This window comes from Lepus europaeus, unplaced genomic scaffold (assembly GCF_033115175.1).
Source record: "Lepus europaeus isolate LE1 unplaced genomic scaffold, mLepTim1.pri SCAFFOLD_54, whole genome shotgun sequence".
Classification (NCBI taxonomy): Eukaryota; Metazoa; Chordata; class Mammalia; order Lagomorpha; family Leporidae; genus Lepus; species Lepus europaeus.
This window is the reverse complement of record NW_026909417.1, coordinates 794434-811927: the sequence shown is the minus strand read 5'-3', so window position 1 is coordinate 811927 and position 17494 is coordinate 794434.

The following is a 17494-nucleotide window of genomic DNA, read 5'->3' as shown; positions in this document are numbered from 1 at the left end:
TAGTGAGAAGCTGTTTCGAAAGGTTCTGAGGCCTCGCAGTAGGCATCCGCAATATGTGGGATTCCTGTAGCATGAGTGTAGGAGACGCAGCTTATGGGAGTTCCGTATCCTGGGTGTAGGGAGATGCAGTATCCATGAGTTCTGTATGTGGAATGTAGAGAGAAGCTGTTCCCAAGCGTTTTGTAGCCTGGGAGTAGGCATTCGCTATATGCGGGTTTTCTGTGTGCTCAGTGTAGCAGATGCAGCTTATGGGAGTTTTGTAACCTGGGTGTAGGGAGATGCAGTATCCAGGAGTTCTGTATGTGGAATGTAGAGAGAAGCTGTTCCCAAGCGTAGTGTAGCCTGGGAGTAGGCATTCGCTATATGCGGGTTTTCTGTGTGCTCAGTGTAGCAGACGCAGCTTATGGGAGTTCTGTAACCTGGATGTGGAGAGATGCAGTTTACCGGAGTTCTGTATCTGTGTGTAGTAAGAAGCTGTTTCGAAGGTTCTGAGGCCTTCTAATAGGCCTACGCTTTCTATGGGATTCCTGCAGCCCTAGTGTAGCAGACGCAGCTTACGGGAGTTCCATAACCTGGGTGTAGAAAGATACAGTATCCGGCAGTTTTGTATGTGGAATGCAGAGAGAAGCTGTTCCCAAGCGTTCTGTAGCCTGGGAGTAGGCATTCGCTATATGCGGATTTTCTTTGTGCTCAGTGTAGCAGATGCAGCTTATGGGAGTTCTGTAACGTGGGTGTAGGGAGATGCAGTATCCAGGAGTTCTGTATGTGGAATGTAGAGAGAAGCTGTTCCCAAGCGTTCTGTATCCTGGGAGTAGGCATTCGCTATATGCGAGTTTTCTGTGTGCTCAGTGTAGCAGATGCAGCTTATGGGAGTTCTGTAACCTGGATGTAGAGAGATGCAGTGTACCGGAGTTCTGTATCTGGGTGTAGTGAGAAGCTGTTCCGAAAGGTTCTGAGGCCTCCAGTAGGCATCCGCAATATATGGGATTCCTGTAGCCTGAGTGTAGGAGACGCAGCTTATGGGAGCTCTGGTACCTGGATGTAGAGAGAAGCCATTTCCAAGAGTTCTCTATCCTTGGTGTAGAGAGGAGCTCTTTGCTGGGGTTCTGTATCCTGGAACTAGGCATTCGCTCTATGCGAGTGTTCTGTACCCTGAGTGTAGATGAAGCAGCTTACGGGAGTTCTGTAACCTGGGTGTAGAGAGATGCAGTATCCAGGAGTTCTGTATGTGGAATGTAGAGAGAAGCTGTTCCCAAGCATTCTGTTGCCTGGGATTAGGCATTCGCTATATGCGGGTTTTCTGTGTGCTCAGTGTAGCAGACGCAGCTTATGGGAGTTCTGTAACCTGGATGTAGAGAGATGCAGTTTACCGGAGTTCTGTATCTGTGTGTAGTAAGAATCTGTTTCGAAGGTTCTGAGGCCTTGCAATAGGCATACGCTTTCTATGGGATTCCTGCAGCCCTAGTGTAGCAGACGCAGCTTATGGGAATTCTGTAACCTGGATGTTAGAGATGCAGTTTACAGGAGTTCTGTATCTGTGTGTAGTAAGAAGCTGTTTCGAAGATTCTGAGGCCTTCTAATAGGCCTACGCTTTCTATGGGATTCGTGCAGCCCTAGTGTGGCAGACGCAGGTTACGGGAGTTCCATAACCTGGGTGTAGAAAGATGCAGTATCTGGCAGTTCTGTATGTGGAATGCAGATTGAAGCTGTTCCCAAGCATTCTGTTGCCTGGGATTAGGCATTCGCTATATGCGGGTTTTCTGTGTGCTCAGTGTAGCAGACGCAGCTTATGGGAGTTCTGTAACCTGGATGTAGAGAGATGCAGTTTACCGGAGTTCTGTATCTGTGTGTAGTAAGAATCTGTTTCGAAGGTTCTCAGGCCTTGCAATAGGCATACGCTTTCTATGGGATTCCTGCAGCCCTAGTGTAGCAGACGCAGCTTATGGGAATTCTGTAACCTGGATGTTAGAGATGCAGTTTACAGGAGTTCTGTATCTGTGTGTAGTAAGAAGCTGTTTCGAAGATTCTGAGGCCTTCTAATAGGCCTACGCTTTCTATGGGATTCGTGCAGCCCTAGTGTGGCAGACGCAGGTTACGGGAGTTCCATAACCTGGGTGTAGAAAGATGCAGTATCTGGCAGTTCTGTATGTGGAATGCAGATTGAAGCTGTTCCCAAGCGTTCTGTAGCCTGGGAGTAGGCATTCGCTATATGCGGGTTTTCTGTGTGCTCAGTGTAGCAGATGCAGCCTATGGGAGTTCTGTATCCTGGATGTGGAGAGATGCAGTTTACCGGAGTTCTGTATCTGTGTGTAGTAAGAAGCTGTTTCGAAGGTTCTGAGGCCTTCTAATAGGCATACGCTTTCTATGGGATTCCTGCAGCCCTTTTGTAGCAGACACAGCTTGCGGGAGTTCCATAACCTGGGTGTAGACAGATGCAGTATCAGGCAGTTCTGTATGTGGAATGCAGAGAGAAGCTGTTCCCAAGCGTTCTGTAGCCTGGGAGTAGGCATTCTCTATATGCGTGTTTTCTGTGTGCTCAGTGTAGCAGATGCAGCTTATGGGAGTTCTGTAACCTGGATGTAGAGAGATGCAGTGTACCGGAGTTCTGTATCTGGGTGTAGTGAGAAGCTGTTTCAAAAGGTTCTGAGGCCTCGCAGTAGGCATCCGCAATATATGGGATTCCTGTAGCCCGAGTGTAGGAGACGCAGCTTATGGGAGCTCTGCTACCTGGATGTAGAGAGAAGCCATTTCCAAGAGTTCTCTATCCTTGGTGTAGAGAGGAGCTCTTTGCTGGGGTTCTGTATCCTGGAACTAGGCATTCGCTCTATGCGAGTGTTGTGTACCCTGAGTGTAGATGAAGCAGCTTACAGGAGTTTCGTAACCTGGGTGTAGAGAGATGCAGTATCCAGGAGTTCTGTATGTGGAATGTAGAGAGAAGCTGTTCCCAAGCGTTCTGTTGCCTGGGAGTAGGCATTCGCTATATGCGGGTTTTCTGTGTGCTCAGTGTAGCAGATGCAGCTTATGGGAGTTCTGTAACCTGGATGTAGAGAGATGCAGTTTACCGGAGTTCTGTATCTGTGTGTAGTAAGAATCTGTTTCGAAGGCTCTGAGGCCTTGCAATAGGCATACGCTTTCTATGGGATTCCTGCAGCCCTAGTGTAGCAGACGCAGCTTATGGGAGTTCCATAACCTGGGTGTAGAAAGTTGCAGTATCTGGCAGTTCTGTATGTGGAATGCAGAGAGAAGCTGTTCCCAAGCGTTCTGTAGCCTGGGAGTAGGCATTCGCTATATGCGTGTTTTCTGTGTGCTCAGTGTAGCAGATGCAGCTTATGGGAGTTCTGTAACCTGGATGTAGAGAGATGCAGTGTACCGGAGTTCTGTATCTGGGTGTAGTGAGAAGCTGTTTCGAAAGGTTCTGAGGCCTCGCAGTAGGCATCCGCAATATGTGGGATTCCTGTAGCATGAGTGTAGGAGACGCAGCTTATGGGAGTTCCGTATCCTGGGTGTAGGGAGATGCAGTATCCATGAGTTCTGTATGTGGAATGTAGAGAGAAGCTGTTCCCAAGCGTTCTGTAGCCTGGGAGTAGGCATTCGCTATATGCGGGTTTTCTGTGTGCTCAGTGTAGCAGATGCAGCTTATGGGAGTTTTGTAACCTGGGTGTAGGGAGATGCAGTATCCAGGAGTTCTGTATGTGGAATGTGGAGAGAAGCTGTTCCCAAGCGTTATGTAGCCTGGGAGTAGGCATTCGCTATATGCGGGTTTTCTGTGTGCTCAGTGTAGCAGACGCAGCTTATGGGAGTTCTGTAACCTGGATGTAGAGAGATGCAGTTTACCGGAGTTCTGTATCTGTGTGTAGTAAGAATCTGTTTCGAAGGTTCTGAGGCCTTGCAATAGGCATACGCTTTCTGGGATTCCTACAGCCCTAGTGTAGAAGATGCATCTTATGGGAGTTCCATACCTGCGTGTAGAAAGATGCAGTATCCGGCATCTCTGTATGTGGAATGTAGAGAGAAGCTGTTCCCAAGCGTTCTGCAGCCTGGGAGTAGGCATTCGCTATATGCGGGTTTTCTGTGTGCACAGTGTAGCAGACGCAGCTAATGGGAGTTCTGTAACCTGGATGTAGAGAGATGTAGTTTACGAGAGTTCTGTATCTGTGTGTAGGAAGAATCTGTTTCGAAGGTTCTGAGGCCTTGAAATAGGCATACGCTTTCTATGGGATTCCTGCAGCCCTAGTGTAGCAGACGCAGCTTATGGGAGTTCTGTAACCTGGATGTAGAGAGAAGCAGTTTACAGGAGTTCTGTATCTGTGTGTAGTAAGAAGCTGTTTCGAAGGTTCTGAGGCCTTCTAATAGGCCTACGCTTTCTATGGGATTCCTGCAGCCCTAGTGTAGCAGACGCAGCTTACGGGAGTTCCATAACCTGGTTGTAGAAAGATGCAGTATCCGGCAGTTCTGTATGTGGAATGCAGAGAGAAGCTGTTCCCAAGCGTTCTGTAGCCTGGGAGTAGACATTCTCTATATGCGTGTTTTCTGTGTGCTCAGTGTAGCATATGCAGTTTATGGGAGTTCTGTAACCTGGATGTAGAGAGATGCAGTGTACCGGAGTTCTGTATCTGGGTGTAGTGAGAAGCTGTTTCGAAAGGTTCTGAGGCCTCGCAGTAGGCATCCGCAATATATGGGATTCCTGTAGCCCGAGTGTAGGAGACGCAGCTTATGGGAGCTCTGCTACCTGGATGTAGAGAGAAGCCATTTCCAAGAGTTCTCTATCCTTGGTGTAGAGAGGAGCTCTTTGCTGGGGTTCTGTATCCTGGAACTAGGCATTCGCTCTATGCGAGTGTTGTGTACCCTGAGTGTAGATGAAGCAGCTTACGGGAGTTTCGTAACCTGGGTGTAGAGAGATGCAGTATCCAGGAGTTCTGTATGTGGAATGTAGAGAGAAGCTGTTCCCAAGCGTTCTGTTGCCTGGGAGTAGGCATTCACTATATGCGGGTTTTCTGTGTGCTCAGTGTAGCAGACGCATCTTATGGGAGTTCTGTAACTGGATGTAGAGAGATGCAGTTTACCGGAGTTCTGTATCTGTGTGTAGTAAGAATCTGCTTCGAAGGTTCTGAGGCCTTGCAATAGGCATACGCTTTCTATGGGATTCCTGCAGCCCTAGTGTAGCAGACGCAGCTTACGGGAGTTCCATAACCTGGGTGTAGAAAGTTGCAGTATCTGGCAGTTCTGTATGTGGAATGCAGAGAGAAGCTGTTCCCAAGCGTTCTGTAGCCTGGGAGTAGGCATTCGCTATATGCGGGTTTTCTGTGTGCTCAGTGTAGCAGATGCAGCTTATGGGAGTTCTGTAACCTGGATGTAGAGAGATGCAGTGTACCGGAGTTCTGTATCTGTGTGTAGGAAGAAGCTGTTTCGAAAGGTTCTGAGGCCTCGCAGTAGGCATCCGCAATATGTGGGATTCCTGTAGCATGAGTGTAGGAGACGCAGCTTATGGGAGTTCCGTATCCTGGGTGTAGGGAGATGCAGTATCCATGAGTTCTGTATGTGGAATGTAGAGAGAAGCTGTTCCCAAGCGTTCTGTAGCCTGGGAGTAGGCATTCGCTATATGCGGGTTTTCTGTGTGCTCAGTGTAGCAGATGCAGCTTATGGGAGTTTTGTAACCTGGGTGTAGGGAGATGCAGTATCCAGGAGTTCTGTATGTGGAATGTGGAGAGAAGCTGTTCCCAAGCGTTATGTAGCCTGGGAGTAGGCATTCGCTATATGCGGGTTTTCTGTGTGCTCAGTGTAGCAGACGCAGCTTATGGGAGTTCTGTAACCTGGATGTAGAGAGATGCAGTTTACCGGAGTTCTGTATCTGTGTGTAGTAAGAATCTGTTTCGAAGGTTCTGAGGCCTTGCAATAGGCATACGCTTTCTATGGGATTCCTACAGCCCTAGTGTAGAAGATGCAGCTTATGGGAGTTCCATACCTGCGTGTAGAAAGATGCAGTATCCGGCAGTTCTGTATGTGGAATGCAGAGAGAAGCTGTTCCCAAGCGTTCTGTAGCCTGGGAGTAGGCATTCGCTATATGCGGGTTTTCTGTGTGCTCAGTGTAGCAGATGCAGCTTATGGGAGTTCTGTAACCTGGATGTAGAGAGATGCAGTTTACCGGAGTTCTGTATCTGTGTGTAGGAAGAAGCTGTTTCGAAGGTTCTGAGGCCTTGAAATAGGCATACGCTTTCTATGGGATTCCTGCAGCCCTAGTGTAGCAGACGCAGCTTATGGGAGTTCTGTAACCTGGATGTAGAGAGATGCAGTTTACAGGAGTTCTGTATCTGTGTGTAGTAAGAAGCTGTTTCGAAGGTTCTGAGGCCTTCTAATAGGCCTACGCTTTCTATGGGATTCCTGCAGCCCTTGTGTAGCAGACACAGCTTACGGGAGTTCCATAACCTGGGTGTAGACAGATGCAGTATCAGGCAGTTCTGTATGTGGAATGCAGAGAGAAGCTGTTCCCAAGCGTTCTGTAGCCTGGGAGTAGGCATTCTCTATATGCGTGTTTTCTGTGTGCTCAGTGTAGCAGATGCAGCTTATGGGAGTTCTGTAACCTGGATGTAGAGAGATGCAGTGTACCGGAGTTCTGTATCTGGGTGTAGTGAGAAGCTGTTTCGAAAGGTTCTGAGGCCTCGCAGTAGGCATCCGCAATATATGGGATTCCTGTAGCCCGAGTGTAGGAGACGCAGCTTATGGGAGCTCTGCTACCTGGATGTAGAGAGAAGCCATTTCCAAGAGTTCTCTATCCTTGGTGTAGAGAGGAGCTCTTTGCTGGGGTTCTGTATCCTGGAACTAGGCATTCGCTCTATGCGAGTGTTCTGTACCCTGAGTGTAGATGAAACAGCTTACAGGAGTTTCATAACCTGGGTGTAGAGAGATGCAGTATCCAGGACTTCTGTATGTGGAATGTAGAGAGAAGCTGTTCCCAAGCGTTCTGTTGCCTGGGAGTAGGCATTCGCTATATGCGGGTTTTCTGTGTGCTCAGTGTAGCAGACGCAGCTTATGGGAGTTCTGTAACCTGGATGTAGAGAGATGCAGTGTACCGGAGTTCTGTATCTGTGTGTATTAAGAATAAGTTTCGAAGGTTCTGAGGCCTTCTAATAGGCCTACGCTTTCTATGGGATTCCTGCAGCCCTAGCGTAGCAGACGCAGCTTACGGGAGTTCCATAACCTGGGTGTAGAAAGTTGCAGTATCTGGCAGTTCTGTATGTGGAATGCAGAGAGAAGCTGTTCCCAAGCGTTCTGTAGCCTGAGAGTAGGCATTCGCTATATGCGGGTTTTCTGTGTGCTCAGTGTAGCAGATGCAGCTTATGGGAGTTCTGTAACCTGGATGTAGAGAGATGCAGTTTACCGGAGTTCTGTATCTGTGTGTAGGAAGAAGCTGTTTCAAAGGTTCTGAGGCCTTGCAATAGGCATATGCTTTCTATGGGATTCCTACAGCCCTAGTGTATAAGACGCAGCTACGGGAGTTCCATAACCTGGGTGTAGAAAGATGCAGTATCCGGCAGTTCTGTATGTGGAATGCAGAGAGAAGCTGTTCCCAAGCGTTCTGTAGCCTGGGAGTAGGCATTCGCTATATGCGGGTTTTCTGTGTGCTCAGTGTAGCAGATGCAGCTTATGGGAGTTCTGTAACCTGGATGTAGAGAGATGCAGTTTACCGGAGTTCTGTATCTGGGTGTAGTGAGAAGCTGTTTCGAAAGGTTCTGAGGCCTCGCAGTAGGCATCCGCAATATGTGGGATTCCTGTAGCATGAGTGTAGGAGACGAAGCTTATGGGAGTTCCGTATCCTGGGTGTAGGGAGATGCAGTATCCATGAGTTCTGTATGTGGAATGTAGAGAGAAGCTGTTCCCAAGCGTTCTGTAGCCTGGGAGTAGGCATTCGCTATATGCGGGTTTTCTGTGTGCTCAGTGTAGCAGATGCAGCTTATGGGAGTTTTGTAACCTGGGTGTAGGGAGATGCAGTATCCAGGAGTTCTGTATGTGGAATGTAGAGAGAAGCTGTTCCCAAGCGTTATGTAGCCTGGGAGTAGGCATTCGCTATATGCGGGTTTTCTGTGTGCTCAGTGTAGCAGACGCAGCTTATGGGAGTTCTGTATCCTGGATGTGGAGAGATGCAGTGTACCGGAGTTCTGTATCTGGGTGTAGTGAGAAGCTGTTTCGAAAGGTTCTGAGGCCTCGCCGTAGGCATCCGCAATATATGGGATTCCTGTAGCCTGAGTGTAGGGAGACGCAGCTTATGGGAGCTCTGCTACCTGGATGTAGAGAGAAGCCATTTCCAAGAGTTCTCTATCCTTGGTGTAGAGAGGAGCTCTTTGCTGGGGTTCTGTATCCTGGAACTAGGCATTTGCTCTATGCGAGTGTTGTGTACCCTGAGTGTAGAAGATGCAGCTTACGGGAGTTCCGTAACCTAGGTGTAGGGAGATGCAGTATCCAGGAGTTCTGTATGTGGAATGTAGAGAGAAGCTGTTCCCAAGCGTTCTGTAGCTTGGGAGTAGGCATTCGCTATATGCGGGTTTTCTGTGCGCTCAGTGTAGCAGACGCAGCTTATGGGAGTTCTGTATCCTGGATGTAGAGAGATGCAGTTTACCGGAGTTCTGTATCTGTGTGTAGTAAGAATCTGTTTCGAAGGTTCTGAGGCCTTGCAATAGGCATACACTTTCTATGGGATTCCTGCAGCCCTAGTGTAGCAGACGCAGCTTACGGGAGTTCCATAAACTGGGTGTAGAAAGATACAGTATCCGGCAGTTTTGTATGTGGAATGCAGAGAGAAGCTGTTCCCAAGCGTTCTGTAGCCTGGGAGTAGGCATTCGCTATATGCGGGTTTTCTTTGTGCTCAGTGTAGCAGATGAAGCTTATGGGAGTTCTGTAACGTGGGTGTAGGGAGATGCAGTATCCAGGAGTTCTGTATGTGGAATGTAGAGAGAAGCTGTTCCCAAGCGTTCTGTATCCTGGGAGTAGGCATTCGCTATATGCGAGTTTTCTGTGTGCTCAGTGTAGCAGATGCAGCTTATGGGAGTTCTGTAACCTGGATGTAGAGAGATGCAGTGTACCGGAGTTCTGTATCTGGGTGTAGTGAGAAGCTGTTTTGAAAGGTTCTGAGGCCTCGCAGTAGGCATCCGCAATATATGGGATTCCTGTAGCCTGAGTGTAGGAGACGCAGCTTATGGGAGCTCTGGTACCTGGATGTAGAGAGAAGCCATTTCCAAGAGTTCTCTATCCTTGGTGTAGAGAGGAGCTCTTTGCTGGGGTTCTGTATCCAGGAACTAGGCATTCGCTCTATGCGAGTGTTCTGTACCCTGAGTGTAGATGAAGCAGCTTACGGGAGTTCCGTAACCTGGGTGTAGAGAGATGCAGTATCCAGGAGTTCTGTATGTGGAATGTAGAGAGAAGCTGTTCCCAAGCGTTCTGTTGCCTGGGAGTAGGCATTCGCTATATGCGGGTTTTCTGTGTGCTCAGTGTAGCAGACGCAGCTTATGGGAGTTTTGTAACCTGGATGTAGAGAGATGCAGTTTACCGGAGTTCTGTATCTGTGTGTAGTAAGAATCTGTTTCGAAGGTTCTGAGGCCTTGCAATAGGCATACGCTTTCTATGGGATTCCTGCAGCCCTAGTGTAGCAGACGCAACTTATGGGAATTCTGTAATCTGGATGTAGAGAGATGCAGTTTACAGGAGTTCTGTATCTGTGTGTAGTAAGAAGCTGTTTCGAAGGTTCTGAGGCCTTCTAATAGGCCTACGCTTTCTATGGGATTCCTGCAGCCCTAGTGTAGCAGACGCAGCTTACGGGAGTTCCATAACCTGGGTGTAGAAAGATGCAGTATCTGGCAGTTCTGTATGTGGAATGCAGAGAGAAGCTGTTCCCAAGCGTTCTGTAGCCTGGGAGTAGGCATTCGCTATATGCGGGTTTTCTGTGTGCTCAGTGTAGCAGATGCAGCTTATGGGAGTTCTGTAACCTGGATGTGGAGAGATGCAGTTTACCGGAGTTCTGTATCTGTGTGTAGTAAGAAGCTGTTTCGAAGGTTCTGAGGCCTTCTAATAGGCATACGCTTTCTATGGGATTCCTGCAGCCCTTGTGTAGCAGACACAGCTTACGGGAGTTCCATAACCTGGGTGTAGACAGATGCAGTATCAAGCAGTTCTGTATGTGGAATGCAGAGAGAAGCTGTTCCCAAGCGTTCTGTAGCCTTGGAGTTGGCATTCTCTATATGCGTGTTTTCTGTGTGCTCAGTGTAGCAGATGCAGCTTATGGGAGTTCTGTAACCTGGATGTAGAGAGATGCAGTGTACCGGAGTTCTGTATCTGGGTGTAGTGAGAAGCTGTTTCAAAAGGTTCTGAGGCCTCGCAGTAGGCATCCGCAATATATGGGATTCCTGTAGCCCGAGTGTAGGAGACGCAGCTTATGGGAGCTCTGCTACCTGGATGTAGAGAGAAGCCATTTCCAAGAGTTCTCTATCCTTGGTGTAGAGAGGAGCTCTTTGCTGGGGTTCTGTATCCTGGAACTAGGCATTCGCTCTATGCGAGTGTTCTGTACCCTGAGTGTAGATGAAGCAGCTTACGGGAGTTTCGTAACCTGGGTGTAGAGAGATGCAGTATCCAGGAGTTCTGTATGTGGAATGTAGAGAAAGCTGTTCCCAAGCGTTCTGTTGCCTGGGAGTAGGCATTCGCTATATGCGGGTTTTCTGTGTGCTCAGTGTAGCAGACGCAGCTTATGGGAGTTCTGTAACCTGGATGTAGAGAGATGCAGTGTACCGGAGTTCTGTATCTGTGTGTAGTAAGAAGCTGTTTCGAAGGTTCTGAGGCCTTCTAATAGGCCTACGCTTTCTATGGGATTCCTGCAGCCCTAGTGTAGCAGACGCAGCTTACGGGAGTTCCATAACCTGGGTGTAGAAAGTTGGAGTATCTGGCAGTTCTGTATGTGGAATGCAGAGAGAAGCTGTTCCCAAGCGTTCTGTAGCCTGGGAGTAGGCATTCGCTATATGCGGGTTTTCTGTGTGCTCAGTGTAGCAGATGCAGCTTATGGGAGTTCTGTAACCTGGATGTAGAGAGATGCAGTGTACCGGAGTTCTGTATCTGTGTGTAGGAAGAAGCTGTTTCGAAGGTTCTGAGGCCTTGCAATAGGCATATGCTTTCTATGGGATTCCTACAGCCCTAGTGTATAAGACGCAGCTACGGGAGTTCCATAACCTGGGTGTAGAAAGATGCAGTATCCGGCAGTTCTGTATGTGGAATGCAGAGAGAAGCTGTTCCCAAGCGTTCTGTAGCCTGGGAGTAGGCATTCGCTATATGCGGGTTTTCTGTGTGCTCAGTGTAGCAGATGCAGCTTATGGGAGTTCTGTAACCTGGATGTAGAGAGATGCAGTGTACCGGAGTTCTGTATCTGGGTGTAGTGAGAAGCTGTTTCGAAAGGTTCTGAGGCCTCGCAGTAGGCATCCGCAATATGTGGGATTCCTGTAGCATGAGTGTAGGAGACGCAGCTTATGGGAGTTCCGTATCCTGGGTGTAGGGAGATGCAGTATCCATGAGTTCTGTATGTGGAATGTAGAGAGAAGCTGTTCCCAAGCGTTCTGTAGCCTGGGAGTAGGCATTCGCTATATGCGAGTTTTCTGTGTGCTCAGTGTAGCAGATGCAGCTTATGGGAGTTCTGTAACCTGGATGTAGAGAGATGCAGTGTACCGGAGTTCTGTATCTGGGTGTAGTGAGAAGCTGTTTCGAAAGGTTCTGAGGCCTCGCCGTAGGCATCCGCAATATATGGGATTCCTGTAGCCTGAGTGTAGGAGACCCAGCTTATGGGAGCTCTGGTACCTGGATGTAGAGAGAAGCCATTTCCAAGAGTTCTCTATCCTTGGTGTAGAGAGGAGCTCTTTGCTGGGGTTCTGTATCCAGGAACTAGGCATTCGCTCTATGCGAGTGTTCTGTACCCTGAGTGTAGATGAAGCAGCTTACGGGAGTTCCGTAACCTGGGTGTAGAGAGATGCAGTATCCAGGAGTTCTGTATGTGGAATGTAGAGAGAAGCTGTTCCCAAGCGTTCTGTTGCCTGGGAGTAGGCATTCGCTATATGCGGGTTTTCTGTGTGCTCAGTGTAGCAGACGCAGCTTATGGGAGTTCTGTAACCTGGATGTAGAGAGATGCAGTTTACCGGAGTTCTGTATCTGTGTGTAGTAAGAATCTGTTTCGAAGGTTCTGAGGCCTTGCAATAGGCATACGATTTCTATGGGATTCCTGCAGCCCTAGTGTAGCAGACGCAGCTTATGGGAATTCTGTAACCTGGATGTAGAGAGATGCAGTTTACAGGAGTTCTGTATCTGTGTGTAGTAAGAAGCTGTTTCGAAGGTTCTGAGGCCTTCTAATAGGCCTACGCTTTCTATGGGATTCCTGCAGCCCTAGTGTAGCAGACGCAGCTTACGGGAGTTCCATAACCTGGGTGTAGAAAGATGCAGTATCTGGCAGTTCTGTATGTGGAATGCAGATTGAAGCTGTTCCCAAGCGTTCTGTAGCCTGGGAATAGGCATTCGCTATATGCGGGTTTTCTGTGTGCTCAGTGTAGCAGATGCAGCTTATGGGAGTTCTGTATCCTGGATGTGGAGAGATGCAGTTTACCGGAGTTCTGTATCTGTGTGTAGTAAGAAGCTGTTTCGAAGGTTCTGAGGCCTTCTAATAGGCATACGCTTTCTATGGGATTCCTGCAGCCTTTTGTAGCAGACACAGCTTACGGGAGTTCCATAACCTGGGTGTAGACAGATGCAGTATCAGGCAGTTCTGTATGTGGAATGCAGAGAGAAGCTGTTCCCAAGCGTTCTGTAGCCTGGGAGTAGGCATTCTCTATATGCGTGTTTTCTGTGTGCTCAGTGTAGCAGATGCAGCTTATGGGAGTTCTGTAACCTGGATGTAGAGAGATGCAGTGTACCGGAGTTCTATATCTGGGTGTAGTGAGAAGCTGTTTCAAAAGGTTCTGAGGCCTCGCAGTAGGCATCCGCAATATATGGGATTCCTGTAGCCCGAGTGTAGGAGACGCAGCTTATGGGAGCTCTGCTACCTGGATGTAGAGAGAAGCCATTTCCAAGAGTTCTCTATCATTGGTGTAGAGAGGAGCTCTTTACTGGGGTTCTGTATCCTGGAACTAGGCATTCGCTCTATGCGAGTGTTGTGTACCCTGAGTGTAGATGAAGCAGCTTACGGGAGTTTCGTAACCTGGGTGTAGAGAGATGCAGTATCCAGGAGTTCTGTATGTGGAATGTAGAGAGAAGCTGTTCCCAAGCGTTCTGTTGCCTGGGAGTAGGCATTCGCTATATGCGGGTTTTCTGTGTGCTCAGTGTAGCAGACGCAGCTTATGGGAGTTCTGTAACCTGGATGTAGAGAGATGCAGTGTACCGGAGTTCTGTATCTGTGTGTAGTAAGAATCTGTTTCGAAGGTTCTGAGGCCTTGCAATAGGCATACACTTTCTATGGGATTCCTGCAGCCCTAGTGTAGCAGACGCAGCTTACGGGAGTTCCATAAACTGGGTGTAGAAAGATACAGTATCCGGCAGTTTTGTATGTGGAATGCAGAGAGAAGCTGTTCCCAAGCGTTCTGTAGCCTGGGAGTAGGCATTCGCTATATGCGGGTTTTCTTTGTGCTCAGTGTAGCAGATGCAGCTTATGGGAGTTCTGTAACGTGGGTGTAGGGAGATGCAGTATCCAGGAGTTCTGTATGTGGAATGTAGAGAGAAGCTGTTCCCAAGCGTACTGTATCCTGGGAGTAGGCATTCGCTATATGCGAGTTTTCTGTGTGCTCAGTGTAGCAGATGCAGCTTATGGGAGTTCTGTAACCTGGATGTAGAGAGATGCAGTGTACCGGAGTTCTGTATCTGGGTGTAGGGAGAAGCTGTTTTGAAAGGTTCTGAGGCCTCGCAGTAGGCATCCGCAATATATGGGATTCCTGTAGCCTGAGTGTAGGAGACGCAGCTTATGGGAGATCTGGTACCTGGATGTAGAGAGAAGCCATTTCCAAGAGTTCTCTATCCTTGGTGTAGAGAGGAGCTCTTTGCTGGGGTTCTGTATCCTGGAACTAGGCATTCGCTCTATGCGAGTGTTCTGTACCCTGAGTGTAGATGAAGCAGCTTACGGGAGTTTCGTAACCTGGGTGTAGAGAGATGCAGTATCCAGGAGTTCTGTATGTGGAATGTAGAGAGAAGCTGTTCCCAAGCGTTCTGTTGCCTGGGAGTAGGCATTCGCTATATGCGGGTTTTCTGTGTGCTCAGTGTAGCAGACGCAGCTTATGGGAGTTCTGTAACCTGGATGTAGAGAGATGCAGTTTACCGGAGTTCTGTATCTGTGTGTAGTAAGAATCTGTTTCGAAGGTTCTGAGGCCTTGCAATAGGCATACGCTTTCTATGGGATTCCTGCAGCCCTAGTGTAGCAGACGCAGCTTATGGGAATTCTGTAACCTGGATGTAGAGAGATGCAGTTTACAGGAGTTCTGTATCTGTGTGTAGTAAGAAGCTGTTTCGAAGGTTCTGAGGCCTTCTAATAGGCCTACGCTTTCTATGGGATTCCTGCAGCCCTAGTGTAGCAGACGCAGCTTACGGGAGTTCCATAACCTGGGTGTAGAAAGATGCAGTATCTGGCAGTTCTGTATGTGGAATGCAGATTGAAGCTGTTCCCAAGCGTTCTGTAGCCTGGGAATAGGCATTCGCTATATGCGGGTTTTCTGTGTGCTCAGTGTAGCAGATGCAGCTTATGGGAGTTCTGTATCCTGGATGTGGAGAGATGCAGTTTACCGGAGTTCTGTATCTGTGTGTAGTAAGAAGCTGTTTCGAAGGTTCTGAGGCCTTCTAATAGGCATACGCTTTCTATGGGATTCCTGCAGCCCTTTTGTAGCAGACACAGCTTACGGGAGTTCCATAACCTGGGTGTAGACAGATGCAGTATCAGGCAGTTCTGTATGTGGAATGCAGAGAGAAGCTGTTCCCAAGCGTTCTGTAGCCTGGGAGTAGGCATTTTCTATATGCGTGTTTTCTGTGTGCTCAGTGTAGCAGATGCAGCTTATGGGAGTTCTGTAACCTGGATGTAGAGAGATGCAGTGTACCGGAGTTCTGTATCTGGGTGTAGTGAGAAGCTGTTTCAAAAGGTTCTGAGGCCTCGCAGTAGGCATCCGCAATATATGGGATTCCTGTAGCCCGAGTGTAGGAGACGCAGCTTATGGGAATTCTGCTACCTGGATGTAGAGAGAAGCCATTTCCAAGAGTTCTCTATCCTTCGTGTAGAGAGGAGCTCTTTACTGGGGTTCTGTATCCTGGAACTAGGCATTCGCTCTATGCGAGTGTTGTGTACCCTGAGTGTAGATGAAGCAGCTTACGGGAGTTTCGTAACCTGGGTGTAGAGAGATGCAGTATCCAGGAGTTCTGTATGTGGAATGTAGAGAGAAGCTGTTCCCAAGCATTCTGTTGCCTGGGAGTAGGCATTCGCTATATGCGGGTTTTCTGTGTGCTCAGTGTAGCAGACGCAGCTTATGGGAGTTCTGTAACCTGGATGTAGAGAGATGCAGTGTACCGGAGTTCTGTATCTGTGTGTAGTAAGAAGCTGTTTCGAAGGTTCTGAGGCCTTCTAATAGGCCTACGCTTTCTATGGGATTCCTGCAGCCCTAGTGTAGCAGACGCAGCTTACGGGAGTTCCATAACCTGGGTGTAGAAAGTTGCAGTATCTGGCAGTTCTGTATGTGGAATGCAGAGAGAAGCTGTTCCCAAGCGTTCTGTAGCCTGGGAGTAGGCATTCGCTATATGCGGGTTTTCTGTGTACTCAGTGTAGCAGATGCAGCTTATGGGAGTTTTGTAACCTGGGTGTAGGGAGATGCAGTATCCAGGAGTTCTGTATGTGGAATGTAGAGAGAAGCTGTTCCCAAGCGTTATGTAGCCTGGGAGTAGGCATTCGCTATATGCGGGTTTTCTGTGTGCTCAGTGTAGCAGACGCAGCTTATGGGAGTTCTGTAACCTGGATGTAGAGAGATGCAGTTTACCGGAGTTCTGTATCTGTGTGTAGTAAGAATCTGTTTCGAAGGTTCTGAGGCCTTGCAATAGGCATACGCTTTCTATGGGATTCCTACAGCCCTAGTGTAGAAGATGCAGCTTATGGGAGTTCCATACCTGCGTGTAGAAAGATGCAGTATCCGGCAGTTCTGTATGTGGAATGTAGAGAGAAGCTGTTCCCAAGCGTTCTGTAGCCTGGGAGTAGGCATTCGCTATATGCGGGTTTTCTGTGTGCTCAGTGTAGCAGACGCAGCTAATGGGAGTTCTGTAACCTGGATGTAGAGAGATGCAGTTTACGAGAGTTCTGTATCTGTGTGTAGGAAGAAGCTGTTTCGAAGGTTCTGAGGCCTTGAAATAGGCATACGCTTTCTATGGGATTCCTGCAGCCCTAGTGTAGCAGACGCAGCTTATGGGAGTTCTGTAACCTGGATGTAGAGAGAAGCAGTTTACAGGAGTTCTGTATCTGTGTGTAGTAAGAAGCTGTTTCGAAGGTTCTGAGGCCTTCTAATAGGCCTACGCTTTCTATGGGATTCCTGCAGCCCTAGTGTAGCAGACGCAGCTTACGGGAGTTCCATAACCTGGGTGTAGAAAGATGCAGTATCCGGCAGTTCTGTATGTGGAATGCAGAGAGAAGCTGTTCCCAAGCGTTCTGTAGCCTGGGAGTAGGCATTCGCTATATGCCGGTTTTCTGTGTGCTCAGTGTAGCAGACGCAGCTTATGGGAGTTCTGTAACCTGGATGTAGAGAGATGCCGTGTACCAGAGTTCTGTATCTGTGTGTAGGAAGAAGCTGTTTCGAAGGTTCTGAGGCCTTGAAATAGGCATACGCTTTCTATGGGATTCCTGCAGCCCTAGTGTAGCAGACGCAGCTTAGGGGAGTTCTGTAACCTGGATGTAGAGAGATGCAGTTTACAGGAGTTCTGTATCTGTGTGTAGTAAGAAGCTGTTTCGAAGGTTCTGAGGCCTTCTAATAGGCCTACGCTTTCTATGGGATTCCTGCAGCCCTTGTGTAGCAGACACAGCTTACGGGAGTTCCATAACCTGGGTGTAGACAGATGCAGTATCAGGCAGTTCTGTATGTGGAATGCAGAGAGAAGCTGTTCCCAAGCGTTCTGTAGCCTGGGAGTAGGCATTCTCTATATGCGTGTTTTCTGTGTGCTCAGTGTAGCAGATGCAGCTTATGGGAGTTCTGTAACCTGGATGTAGAGAGATGCAGTGTACCGGAGTTCTGTATCTGGGTGTAGTGAGAAGCTGTTTCGAAAGGTTCTGAGGCCTCGCAGTAGGCATCCGCAATATATGGGATTCCTGTAGCCCAAGTAGGAGACGCAGCTTATGGGAGCTCTGCTACCTGGATGTAGAGAGAAGCCATTTCCAAGAGTTCTCTATCCTTGGTGTAGAGAGGAGCTCTTTGCTGGGGTTCTGTATCCTGGAACTAGGAATTCGCTCTATGCGAGTGTTCTGTACCCTGAGTGT